General features: G+C 35.1%; 1 protein-coding gene across 1 annotated transcript in view; it reads right to left on the bottom strand.

Annotated features, from left to right (window-relative positions):
* Positions 1 to 14,412, bottom strand: part of LOC140159274 (metabotropic glutamate receptor 8-like) — a 182,525-nt gene that overhangs the window by 42,526 nt on the left and 125,587 nt on the right. The gene's annotated exons all lie outside the window — the stretch shown is intronic.

Below are 14,412 nucleotides of genomic sequence, written 5' to 3'. Positions count from 1 at the left end.
ATATTTTCACTTTAATCCCCAATCAGAATGGAGCTTTGCAAATAATTCACCCCATTTTTTGTGTGGTGAAATTATTCTAACAATGTTGCTGATTGGTGCAAATGATAATGAAAACTTCTTTCTGGCCAATCTGCAGGTAGTTCTCATAGGATTAATACTTTAACAGTTAGAAACAAAGCAACAATAAAAAGTTCAGTGGGGATAGTGGTCAAACAGTTTCAGATTGCCCGGTGATATACTATGAATTCCACCGTGTTAAATGGCATTATTCTGACACATGTGAAAGCTAACAAAAATCAATCAAAGTGAAACATTTTCAAAGCGACAGTAAGAAGCTACTAATCTCCAATCTCCAAGTCCATAATTATATTATAATCGCTTAAGGGATCTAGAATGAGCGTTTATGGCGTTTCGACAGTATTTTTGTGGGACATGAGAGCACCTCAGACGTATCGAATTGCATTCTGAATACGAAGCATGTCTTTCTGATATCAAATAATTTACATTTTTGAAATTCACGATATAATACAAATTTTATGACAAATTATTAAAATTTGATATTTTTCACATTTTGATATATAACAGTCCTCGAAGTAAATTTTACAAATCTAATGATATATTCTTAAAGTTTATGTAGCAGGGAGGAAAAGCCGACGGTCAATTGAAAATTTTGACCTTTCATATTGAAGATATGGATTTTTTTCCCAAAAAGACATAATTTTTTTTGGTGTTTTTGGAAAAAAATCATATCTTCAATACGAAAGGTCAACATTTTCAATTGATCGTCGGCTTTTCATCCCACCTACATACACTTTTTAAAAGTATAAATCATCAGATTTATAAAGTTTACTGCGAGTACTGTTAACTATCAAAAATATAAATTTTTAATCATTTGCCACAAAATGTGTATTACATTGCGAATTTCAAAAAATCAAAATTATTTGATATCAGAAGGACATTCTTCGTATTCGGAATGCAATTCGATATGTCTGATGTGCTCTAATGCCCCACAATAAATACTGTCCAAACGTTCATACCCCAGCCCTTAAATGAGACCCATCAATATATACTGGAGGTTTTTGTAAAAAGTAATTGGTGAAACCAATGCCCTTGGAAACTTTATAAAAATGATCATCACAGAATTCCAAGAAATGTTTGTATTAATTAAATAATCGCATTCCAATTTTGCGTATTCAGACACAATTACTGCAAGAAACAATACTTTGGAATTCCTTAAAAATTTTGGAAATAGAAAGTGCACTTCAAATACTCTATCTTAAAAGTCGTAGTATTTTCAATAACAATTTTGTGGCTTAATACCAAACAAAGGTACATCTTGTTGATATTACTAATATTCGATAAGGCATTTTTTGTCTACTTAGGCATTTTACCTACTGTTTTAAAACCAACTGTTCAAATCTAGTCACGAATCATTTTGGTTCAAGTAATTTACAAGTTGAGATTTTTGTTATAGGGTGAATGGCTTCTTGACGCAATGCAATGCTGTAAGGGTTGTGATTTGCCAAAAGCGTTGTCGTGAAAATGCGCAACTTGTATGACATTGCCGTGTGCCACTGAACTCCTTGGATAGAATACAAGGTTTCTTAAACCTAGTGGCTTCAAATTTCAAACATTCTTATGTTTTGGGTGAGCGTAGTGAATTTGGAATGAAAATATTGCCTGTGCTTGGTGGCGATGGCGCGTTTTTGTAAAGGGATTATTTAATATTAAGAATAATCTGATCGATATATTGAGCAATAAAATATATTCCTTAAATTAGTGTCGTTTTCATATTTCCTGATATCTTAACACAAAGAACATCAACGGTAATTGCAATTTAATAGTCGTTATCACTTATTAAACATTTCTATTTTTCCGACGGAAAAATTATTGAGTTCAGAGGTCTTTGATTTAAAATCTGCATGCGTGAAATATGAATAAAAATGAAACACCTGGACGCATAATCCTTATTGAAGAATCTAAATGTTTTAATATTCTGTTTTGATAACTACCACGCAACTACGGAATTTTAATTATCAGTTCAGTTCAGTTCAGCCTCCCCAAATTGAGAGTTTTATTACATTGTAAATGTAGGCCACCGGCCCTTTTGACATCTATAAAATCAATGATTAAAATATATACCAATTTTAGAAACACGTACAAGTCAGTCTTTTTTTTTCAATACTGTATCTGGTAAGCAATGCATAATGGCAGTATGAAGCAAGTTCTTTTAAAGTGTGTTCATTTGATGAAGTCATAAACCGAATGAAATTTGCCATTGTTGGCCTCTAGTCTAAACAGGAGGGGAAATATTTTGCTCTAAGACCATCAAAGAAGCTGTATTTTAGGAGAAAGTGCAAATCATCTTCAACTTCTTCTTCGTCGCATAAAAAACAAACGCGTTCATCATAAGGCAAACTTTCTCTCTGTCCTGACTAGAACATCGTAATCTTGCCACAGCAGTTATGAATCGATTATCATTAAATACATCAAGATAGTGTACAAAAATGCGCATGTTCTTAAATTCCCGATACAGAATAAGACGACCGTTTGATGATACCTCTGCCACCCAGTCTTGATGACAGATGTCAGAAACTCTTTGGCTAAACGAGTTTAAAAATTTCATTACCTGTATCTTATATTTCATTAAGGTTTGTTTTATTTTATACTTGCGTTGCTGCAAATTTGTGCATCCTCTGCCTTATACTAATGGTCTTCCTTTCCTAAATTCAATACAATATCAGTCTGATTGACCTACCCAGGATAATCACATTACGTTCCATGTGTGAATGACAGTGTAAATATATACCAGCAATTCTTGTTTATTTGAAGAAATTGTTGTACAGATAAACAAAATTTTGACATTCAGCGAGTCGGTTTAGACGTGTAATGTTATCCTTCGGGGGAATATCATTAAGAAAGGTAATCTGATTTGTTTACAATGCCGACGGGGAAGGTGACATCGTGAGACTAATAAATGATCTAAGTGGAGTCACTGTTCATCACAGAGAAATACTATGCTACCTTTGGAAAACATACTTTGATAGGCTTTGGAACTGGATGGTTTGTGGGGGATCAGGTGGGATTCAGCCCCTATAATAATTTGGGAGGGGCCGAATACCCTTCATCGGCCCCTCTTGAAAGATGAAAAGATAAAAACTTTGAAAGATGAAAAGAAAGTGGTAGACAGAAATGCAGAGAAATCAGTGGCAGCACGTAACAAAAAAGTTAACAGGTGAAAACAGGTGAAGGGGTGAATCCACTTACACGTCTGCGATTCTTTGACTAGTGGTTTTTCATAGTTTGAAAAGTACAAGCAGTCTGGAATTGTGAAGCTTTTACAATACTCTACTCTAAATGTGTGCTCAAATTTGTGGTAAATTTGCCCTTAGGTATTTAAATGCTTAATTACACGGATAAATATAATGTTCTATAGTCCATATACCTTCCTCGAGTCAGTAAAGAAAATAAAATTTGGAGATTTTCTCCAAAATCTTAAATTTTTGCTGCAATCTGTTATACTAGTTGGATTCCTTGCATCATTTCCTTTCTAAAAATGTATACTTTTCTATACTTCTCATCATTACATTTAGAGATATAATAAAAACAATATCTAAATTACCAGCTCGAGGAAGGTATACAGACTATAAATAATGTTACGTCTATACTAATCAGAATAATCAGAAATGTCATGGCCTCATCAAATAATCCCTCCCTCCTCCCACCCCTGCTCCGCGTTTCTGACCCTCGCGATGAAGTATTCGGCCTTAGCCCTGAAAGAGGTTACCAGAAATGAAAAGAAGACTCTGATTAGATTAATAATATTCTCGTATAGTAAACAGATACCCTTGTATAAATATTCGCGTTATGGTTTTAGTCAGTCACATTCATTCAATTTTAGGTTGGTCAGATTGCAATTGAAATTGTTCCTGGTCGTATTTTTTTCGTAAATCAGTTTAACGATATACCGGAAGACGGGAAGAGAACATAAACTAATAGTATACTACTTTTACTATCGCGATCATATACTTTAAGTCAGGGGCAAAGTTGTCATTTCACCACGAAAGCACGGTGGTCCAGCTGAACGGACCCCGACTCATAATCGGAAGGTTGTGGGTTCGAGCCCCGGCGACACCATCGTGTTGTGACCTTGAGTAAGGCACTTTATCTCGATTACTCCTCTCCACCAAGGTGTTTAAATGGGTACCGACATTCTTAAATGCTGGGAAGGTAACAGACTCGCTGTGGAAGAGGTTTAGCGATCCCCCTATAGCAACATTACACGGAGGAGTCTGGCTCAATCGCCAATGAAAGAGAGATAGACAATCCGATCACTGCTTATACAGGATCGTCTCCTTTACCTTTTACCTTATCACCACGAAAAATGATGCAAACATTTATTACTAAGTCAATGTTCCTGTGACATTCGTATTTTTGATAAACCAGGATTAAGGTAAAGCCTATCATTACATTCAGACAAACTGTATCACTTCCACTTATGAGTTTGTATTATTTGAATCTTTGATTGAAGTAATGCTCTGTTTACATTGGAAATTGGGTATTTGCTAAAAACAGAACTTGACGCGCGTAAATTTTTCTCATTAGTATACATAAAGCATACTTGAAAAGTTAGGTATGCAATACACCCTAGGGAGTTCCAATGATGGAATTCTTTCAGACTCAAAATAGTGTTTGGATTCGGATTGCCAAACTTTTCTTTCGAAAAGCGACAAAATATTGAGCAACATACAAGTTTGAAATCAATTTTATTCATTGACCTTGGTAACCTTCAAGTCACAAGGCGTCAGTTGATTGTTATTCAAGCATTATTAAAATTTGCCTATATAGCGCAGTTTCCCGTACAAAGAGGAAACCACTGAATAACTACAACATGATATTTATTGATTTACAAAAGGAAGATGTGTTAACGCAGCATTCTGGAAATTTCTCTTATGTTATATCAATACGGTAATAAGAAGTAAAAATACTGCTATATCCAAGTGATTTAGCCTTAGCGTAAGTTCTCAATGACGAACGAGTACGTAAAATTGTAGCCTAAATGTCATTTCTGTTGGTTTAGCAACACGAAATTGGACACACTTGCTTGTTATCTTAAGAGACATTTTTCTGCAAACAAATCCGTAATCGGTTAAAATATTCGTGAAAAATATGTGTTGGATTTTCAAGCGATTACGGATTTCTGTCTCCCAGATATCCTACATATTAATGCTATAATACTTGAAGAAAAAACTTTATGAATTTTAGTTTGTACTGCCCTCTATCGTGTGACAGAGGATAGACAAGTCCAATATTTTGAGTAATGGATTTAAAGGAGGGAGGAAGGTTTTTATTTCAAACTCTAAGCGTGACTCGCAGGTCAAATTGCTAGAATTGTACATTAAACACACCTAAACAGACACAATGCAATTTGCAGGCAGCAGCTTAATCAGTGCCAATATTGCAACATTGAAACAAACAAAAAACAGACAACAACCAAAATCATGCGATTGTCCAAACAGGTATTGTCTTTACAAGCTAAACCACGCGCATTGAATAGGAATATTAAATGTAATACATCAAACTTTTACACTAATTTTAGATGACTGGGTATTTTGTGGAGTAAAGTTTCTTCCTCTTTGCGTTGAAACGGAGTTCGTTCAATCTATCATTTTTAGGGAAACGCGCATGGTGTCACATGCACATCTTCGATTAACATAATCTTAATTGTTTCATTAAGAGAACTTTGCTATCTGGAACGCAATGTAAATTCGACATGATATTGGATGAATGTCCAACTTTGGTGTCCGTGTGTGTACATGCAAGGCAAAAACACTGTAGCCAAATACACAAACACAATATCGTATTCCATAGTTTTACTGTACCCTTGACGTCATCGTATGCAAGCTATGGGGTTGTGATTTGCCAAAAGCATTACCGTCAAAATGCACAACTTATATGACATTGCCTAGTGCCACGGAACTCACGGAAAAGAAGACAAGGCTTTCTTCGACCTAGTGGATTCTAGTTGCTAAACTTCTTTTGGCTAAGCGTACTGAATACCGAATGAAAATAATTACCTATTTTTAAAGGAATAATACGATATATTCCTGGAACTCGTTATGTTTCCATTTGCCGGGTTCATTAATTTGTTAATATCTTAACACAGAATATGAAATGTTATTGCAATTTAAACGTTATCCTTCATTAAGCACTTTTTGACTGAAGAATTATTGAGTTCTTTGAAATACTTTTAAAAAAACCGGGAGCATGAAATATTAATATTTTAATAGAAATCAAACAGCTGGATGCATAATCGTTCAAAACGTATTGAAATGTTTTGATAACTACTATGACAACGGAATATGATACTTTGAATATCATTATTTTGCTTTATTTTAAACTTGCGGTGCTGCATTCTCTGTATCCACCGATCCTTTGCTTAATTCGCCGAAATCTTCATCATCCTCAACACCGTCCTTTAAATGACCTACCCGGGAGATTTGTGAAAGACGGTGTAAATATATACCAGCAATTTTTTTTTATTTGTAGAAATTATTGTACAAATAAAGCTAAATTTTGACATTCAGCGAGTCGTCTTAGACGAGTAATTTTATCCTTCGGGGGATATAATTAGGTAAGATAATCTGATTTGTTTACAATGCCGTCGGGGAAGGTGACATATTAGGACTAGTAATGTAGTAATGATCTTAGCGGAGTCAATGCTCATCACTGAGAAATACTATGCTAGCCCACTTTTTGAAAATATGCTTGAAGTAACACATCATCATGCGGACAGAGAGGGAAATAACACTTAAATAAACATTTTATGTATGATTTCAATTACATTAACGAAATATAAACTGCTATTGCTATATGACATCGCAAAGGGTAAATGGCAGCAACATTGGTGTTGGTTTCAATCAGCAAGAATCAAAGACAAATGCAACATATCTTTTTCAAGACAAGGTGACAAATAAATTATGAAATAACTAGAGCGATTCTAATGCACAGGGATTGTTCCCATACAAACCAATGTTACACTCAAGATGTCACATCTTTAGTGATCGTCAGAATGGAGGAGGCCATTTGCATCGCAGCCGCCAATTAGAACCTCAACAAAGGCTTGGGCACCACCCCTACCCCCTCCCGCCTAAAAGAAGTTTATCGGGTCATGTGACTTGGGATCAATATCCCATTCACGTGATCCGAATCGCGGAAAAAAGTCAAGTACCAGCAACCCATCAGTGCTGTAGAAGTGATGCTCGGATGAGCCACGAAAATTGCATTGTATAGTTGCGCAAGCCTCTACTACAAGTCAGGGACAAACACAGATATATAGCTTAGACTTGGAGCTCTCTTGCAGCAAAAAGAAGTTTTTTAAATATATTATTGCGCAATATTGCGCAATATGCATTGTATATAGTTGTGCAAGGCTCAACTACAAATCAGGAGCTCTTGGCTTGGAGCTCTCTTGCAGCAAAAAGAAGTTTTTAAAACAATATTTTGTAGGCAAAAGATACCTATGTTTAATGGCTTTGTTTTGTTGTTGTTGTTGTTTATATTTTTGATAGAAAGGGAACATTCGCTACAAACAACTACGACCACTTTCACTATCGGGGACATTTGTTTTTGTCATTTCACATGATTTCTCCTCCATTAAAAATGATGGAAATATTTATAAGCTAAGTTTAATGCTCCCGACGTTCTAACGTTTTTGATAAAACCGGATTAAAGCAAATCAGTATCATTACAAAAGGCAAAAATGTATCACTTACACTTCTGATTTTGAATTAAAGTAATGCTCTGCATACGTTGGAAATTGGGTGTCTGCCAAAAAAGTATATGACGCGCGAACATTTTTGTTTCATTTGTAAACGCTAGACATGCTCTAAAAGTAAAACACCTTAAGGAGTTCTAACGATTGGAAGCTCGTATAGTGTGTGGATTTGGACTACACAAACTTTTCTATCAAAGGCAACAAAATATTAATAAACAATTTTATTCCATGACCCTAGTAAACGTGAAATTAGGCTAATCATCTTCTTGAGGTTTATTACCATTATATTCAACATAGCTGCTGATTTTGATGCTTTTATCAGATTGATATTACTGAAGTTGAGAGTTTGTGAAGTTTCATAAGATCGATAACGAATTTGACACCAGTGCATATTGGAAATACGATGGGTAGACTTTACATTCGCGAACCGACCTGTTTGCAAGCCGGCCTGTTTGTTTATGAAAGCCAAAATTCAAAATGAGGAAATGTGAGCTATGGTAATGTAAAAAAACGTGACTAGTAAGAAATACGAAAATATACAAAGATGAGAAGCGCATGATTGTAGGTTTTAATAAGATATTCAAATTAACCAAGACAAGGTATGAATTCCTACTTGTAGCATTCCCTTATAAGCTGTTGTGAATTCAGTAAATTTCATTGTTGGTGTCCTCATGTATAATATAAGTACGCATTTCATAGCGCCTTCATAGCTCTATTCGCTTGAGCATGCTTGTCTCGACCCGATCCTAGTTTTAGTAACAATGCAGTGTTACTACTCATCGCTATTATTGAATGTCATTTACCCTATAGGAAATCATCAATCTAAGAGACTGGATGATAAACACCACCCTCAATACCAAACATTTCACATTTATATCCTTATTTAGCTGCGGACGTGGGACGCCCCGTGGCTTGCCATTACAACGCCAGAGTACGCTTTATATCAAACATACAGAGCCTTTCGGTTAAATATTGCTTTATTTGCCTGTTATTTTCTTTGACCCAACACAACGAATGATAGCTAAACAGGTGTTGGAAAATGGGTTTATTCTAGTTGAAAAAGACATGACATTAACCTTCAACATAGGGAGTGTAAATTTCAAATGCGGTTACCTAAATGGTGAACTCAATTTTAATCTACATTCCCCTATATAAAAAAAAAATAGGCAAAAAAGTACATTTTGGGTTTTGATGCTTCGAAATGGTATATTTTTTCTCAATATATGACTTTTTTTGTAATATTACTAAAATTCATCTGCGGCATCGGTTTTTCGTAAATATTCGCCCTACCTAATTGTAACTTTTAGCTTCGAGTTTAAGGTAAATGTACAAAAGATAATTAATAGTATTCCTGTAGTGTGCTTTTATATTCTCATATAATTATGACATATTGGTAGATGTATGCAGCGTAACTGCGTATGGCGTACTAGGGGTTGCTTAAACACTTGTGTGTGCATTTGTGAATATTATGTGTTTACTTGTTTGTTTGTTCGCTTGCCTGTGGAATATAACGTCCCTCAAACTAAATCCAACTCTAATTGCACAAGATAGATTACTGCCTGTAGGATTATGATCGTATCATCACACACCAGTAGACCCAATATAGCAATACTCGTAGCGATAGCGTCATTGTGTCACTCAAACAATAATTACCCTCAGTCGCTGCAGTGTTTTTTTTCGTTACACCATCACCAGCAAGCAATGAAATATATTTTGCATAAGTAACTTGACAAAATTTTGAATTGCTTCGAGGTTTTTAAACATTTTTTTAGCAATTAACATATCGTTCAACCGTATAAATTATGTTACACACTCAAAACACGCACACACTTTTCAATTTCTTTTATATTTTTCCATGTGGGGTGTGTAGTATTTGTGCTTTTGACGTGTGGGTCGGGTGTGTGGGGGGGTTGGGGTGTTGGGGTGTGTTTACTTTGTGTGTTTGGGTGGGGTGTGTATGTGTAAAGTGATGTGTCTGCGTCTAAGAATTATTTTTACTATGAATAGTCTTTTTTCTTAGAAAACACCAAGTAGAAAAGCACTATAGCGTTGTAGTGGTTGACTTGTTTTCAAGGCAAACCGTATGGAACACACCACTCCTCTGCTGAAAGAGCTTCACTGGCTTCCAGTAAATGAGCGTATTACCTACAAACTACTCACATTCGCTTATAAAAGTAGACACCACTGTACATACAAAATCTCCTAAAATCTCACACATTTTCTGATGGTATGTTCCTACGATCACATGCTGATGGCAGTCTGCTTGAATGTAAAAGAACTTACACAACATATGGGAATAATGCCTTCTGCAATTCTGTGCCAGCTCTCTGGAACACATTACCTGTAAAACTTCGTACTTCACATAGTCTGGCCACTTTTAAATCTAATCTGAAAACCTATTTGTTTCCAAACTAAGTTTTTTATTTTTAATTAAGTTGTACATTTTACTGTAGCCTAAGATGTAGTGTAAGTTGAACTTTTAAGATCATTGTAAAGCGCTTTGTTCATACTTATGCTAAGGCGCTATATAAATTCCGTTTATTGTATTGTATTGTATTACCACCAGTATTAAGGGATCTAAAATGAGCGTTTATTGCTTTTCGACAGTATTTTTTGTGGGACATGAGAGCACCTCAGACCTATCGAATTGCATTCTGAATACGAAGCATGTCTTTCTGATATCAAATAATTTTCATTTTTGAAAATCATAATATAATACAAATTTTATGACAAATTATAAAAATTTGATATTTTTCAAATTTTGATATATAACAGTCCTCGAAGTAAATTATATAAATCTAATGATATATTCTTAAAGTGTATGTAGCAGGAGGAAAAGCCGACGGTCAATTGAAAATTTTTACCTTTCATATTGAAGATATGGATTTTTTTCCCAAAAGACCTAATTTTTTTGGTGTTTTGGGAAAAAAATCCATATCTTTATACGAAAGGTCAAAATTTTCAATTGATCGTCGGCTTTTCATCCCACCTACATACACTTTAAGTATAAATCATCAGATTTATAAAGTTTACTTCAAGTACTGTTAAATATCAAAATATCAATTTTAATGATTTGCCATAAAATGTGTATTAAATTGCGAATTTCAAAAATCAAAATTATTTGATATCAAAATGACATTCTTCGTATTCAGAATGCAATTCGATATGTCTGATGCTCTAATGTCCCAAAATAAATACTGTCCAAACGTTCATACCCCAGCCCTTAAGTAAAGTAAATCTTTTCTCGTGAACGTAAGTTAATGATATCAGGTTAAATATTGCTTTTCTTCATATACTAAGTAGGCGTGTCAAAAATGGTTCATTAATCTAACACATGATTTGTATCCAGCTTGACCAATTATTAATGAAGATATTGTTGTCTCAAGAAACCATTAAAATCAGACAGTATGTTCTATATATGTCAGATTCATCTTGATTTGTAGGGCACACAATATGCTACAAAAAATATACCACAAGCAGCCAATCAGAAAAGAAGTTAGACAAGTACGCGGAATGCATTGATTGTGTAAAATAGCACACCGTGTACTATAGTATTCGCGCAGTGCTTTCGCAGGCGTTCGTGTCATGTAAGTATTGCTTCGTTTTTCGTGCGGGTTGATGCATTTATATTTTTTCTATTTTTCAACAGTTTTAATGATGAATTTGTTATAAAAACAACAATAATCACGGGGTTTTTTTTCTCGCGTATGAAATAGGTTCATAATTTCGTATCACTTCAGGTCCGTGCATTCGACGCACGTCAACATCTCAGTACGAGTGCATTATTGTGTACAATTTTAGTACCAACGCGTTCATTAACCTTTAAATCTTGCACCATAAATGACGCGCAAAAATAGTAATGTATGATGTGAAAAGATGTCTTTTGCAAATTTTGGAACTTATTATAATTAGCGGTTTTGTCAGCATCTCCTGTATGTATTGGACTGCGTCGGTATGCATGATATTGGACCTAAATGTAGACATATACTTCTATATCTAAATAAAACTTTTTATGTTACTTGTTTGTTTGTTTCCTGCCTTAAAGTATGTAATTAAGCCTTATAAACTGATTATAGTATATTTGTAAGCTATATCTTCCTACTTTGCCTACACAGCTTTGGTCGGCCATAGTACACTTGCTTAGCCCAATTCAAATATTCCAGTTCAAAATATGTTGGATAAACAAGTTGTGATAGGGTTATATCCTATACATTAGAGAAAACATTTCCAATTAAGATCCGACATAAATAGAATGGTGTGATAGATATTGGTGGATACCGTCAATACAAGCAGTCTCCGGTGTTTTCAATAGCTTGAAGTATTCGTTCTACATCTAACCCATAGGAGAAGCTGCGTCATTCACTATGAACCTAAATGGCCTAATCCCAATGGCATAGTTCAATAACCTCAATCAAATAATCACGGTGCAAAATTTGACCTCAAGTTGCAGAGTATGAGTTTTTGTACCCAAACTGTCAAAGGTCATTCAATGAATGTGCAAATGTATTGGGGTTAAAGAACTGTGCCCTGATAGATGAGCATGTTGTGAATGCTAGTGATTGTAATGGATTCTGAAAACCTGCACTAGGAATGCTATAGACGTCACACAATAGCGAATACTTTAAGCATGTGATTTTTATGATAAAAGTATGTTGTAGAAGCATGGCATGCTTTCTCGTATTATCAATATCATCACCACCTTACCGGTTATATTTATCCTATGACCTACATTAAAGGTGGTTTTAACCCTGCATTCCCTGGAATTATGGAAACTCTTGAGTCTCATAACAGAGGTATAGCACCGCCAGAGATCCGCTGCAGTAGAGAAAATCATCACCATACCACAGAATAGCAACATTCCCTGTTCGGCCATGAACCTGCGAAGAATTGGCAAGGATAAGCTGCCTCAACGAAGTTGAAGCAAGTGCACAAGCTGATGATGGTACCAGAGCTGCCTTATGGGAAGAGAGGCTTGCCAATCATCTACCAATAACATCCATGTCCAAGTGCTAAATAAGAACATCCCCCTGGTGTCGACTCAAACTGGGTAAAATGGAAATGCCTCGACCGATTGTGACCTGGTACTGGTCGATGTCAAAAGACTCAAAAAATGGGATCATCAAACACCAGGCCATGACCTGCTTTTGTGGAACTGAACCACAGACCATGCAGCACCTATTGTGATGTCCTCTAATGTATTGGAGCACGAATGCAAAGGACCTTGCAGAGAATAATGATATTGCTAAGAGTTGTGTTCAGCGCTGGCTGAAACACAATATCTAACGTGGAAGAAGAAGAGTAGACATTTTGTCACTAGAGGAAGATATATACTACACAATTGACACTTACGGTTATTAGAGCTATCAAAATTGTTGAATAATGTGATTGAATAACAAATTTAGTGTTTAGTGTAATATTTAAGAGGAATGGTAACTGTAATTGTGCTTGTGGTAAACCTTCTTAACAGTAACGACAAAAGATGTTATGGGGATTTCCTTGAGGTACATCGATGATATTCAATTTAATTTTCGGGTTATCATTTTAAAATAAATCTTAACAATAAGAAAAGAAGTTCAAATATAATGTAATGAAAAACAAAATCAAGAAGCGTTATTGTTGTCACGCCAAGCCGCGATTAGATTATGGTTAACGCAGCTATTCCAGTATCTTTAATCATGTTAATCGCCCGCCAATCTATACACTCATTTAATGCCCTATCTATACCCTAATATAATAAAAGTGATAAGTAAAATGACAACAACGCTTGTAGGCAATCTCAAAAGATCACAAGACACAGCGGTCTACGCTAAGATACAATTCCCAATTCAGGTCCCTTTGTTAGTATTATTTGTCCCCATCATTTCAAAAGATATCAGTCTTGAAAATTGCAACGTATTTTTCCTTTTTGGGTTCTCTTAACGTCCAGAGTGCTTTTTGATTTCTGCCTCAAAAAGTACGCTTTAAGTTGGTTTCAGAACTTCACGTATGGTGGATAAGTGTGTGTCGTATACATTTTGTTCTGAAACTATAAATTAACACGATGAAAGCTATAATTCCGGGGGATATAGCTTTTTGATAACTGCAGTCTGCTTAGTTTCTCCCGTGTATATGTTTTCAAGAGCATGTCTTTTGAGTAGGGCCAACAAAAACAGTAAAGGGCAGCAAAAACAGTAAAGATATTCTGAGCAACGTTCGTTGTTCACAATAAATAAATGGTTATTTATTGTGAACAACGAAAAATTTAAACTCTGCTTGTCGTGAAAATGAGTTTCTCTGCGTAACCTTTCTTCGTCTTTTTTTTTCAAAACTAGACCGGCGGTTGACCGTCGGTTATGTCAGTTTCCGTTCGGTTTTTCAGATTTTTTTCTCGAAATTTTAGGGTAACTTTAGTCTCCTTCGGTCGGGCGTTTTTTAAATAACAACTGCAATATCTCTACGATAAAATCGACCAATATTGAAGCAGTAGTAAAATTGGAATACCGGTGGTAATTTTCTAAATTTTATTTTGAAGTGGAGACTAAAGGCGTGTACTTTAAAGGTAATAAAGGAATTACTTTGGTTAGAAGTACTGTTTGAAATCAATATTTTGTAGTGAGTCTGATAGAATTTGGACTACAACTAATTTGTTAACAATT

This window comes from Amphiura filiformis, chromosome 8 (assembly GCF_039555335.1).
Source record: "Amphiura filiformis chromosome 8, Afil_fr2py, whole genome shotgun sequence".
NCBI classification, from domain to species: domain Eukaryota; kingdom Metazoa; phylum Echinodermata; class Ophiuroidea; order Amphilepidida; family Amphiuridae; genus Amphiura; species Amphiura filiformis.
Note: the sequence above shows the minus strand (reverse complement) of the source record. Positions and strands in the feature narration are given on the sequence as shown.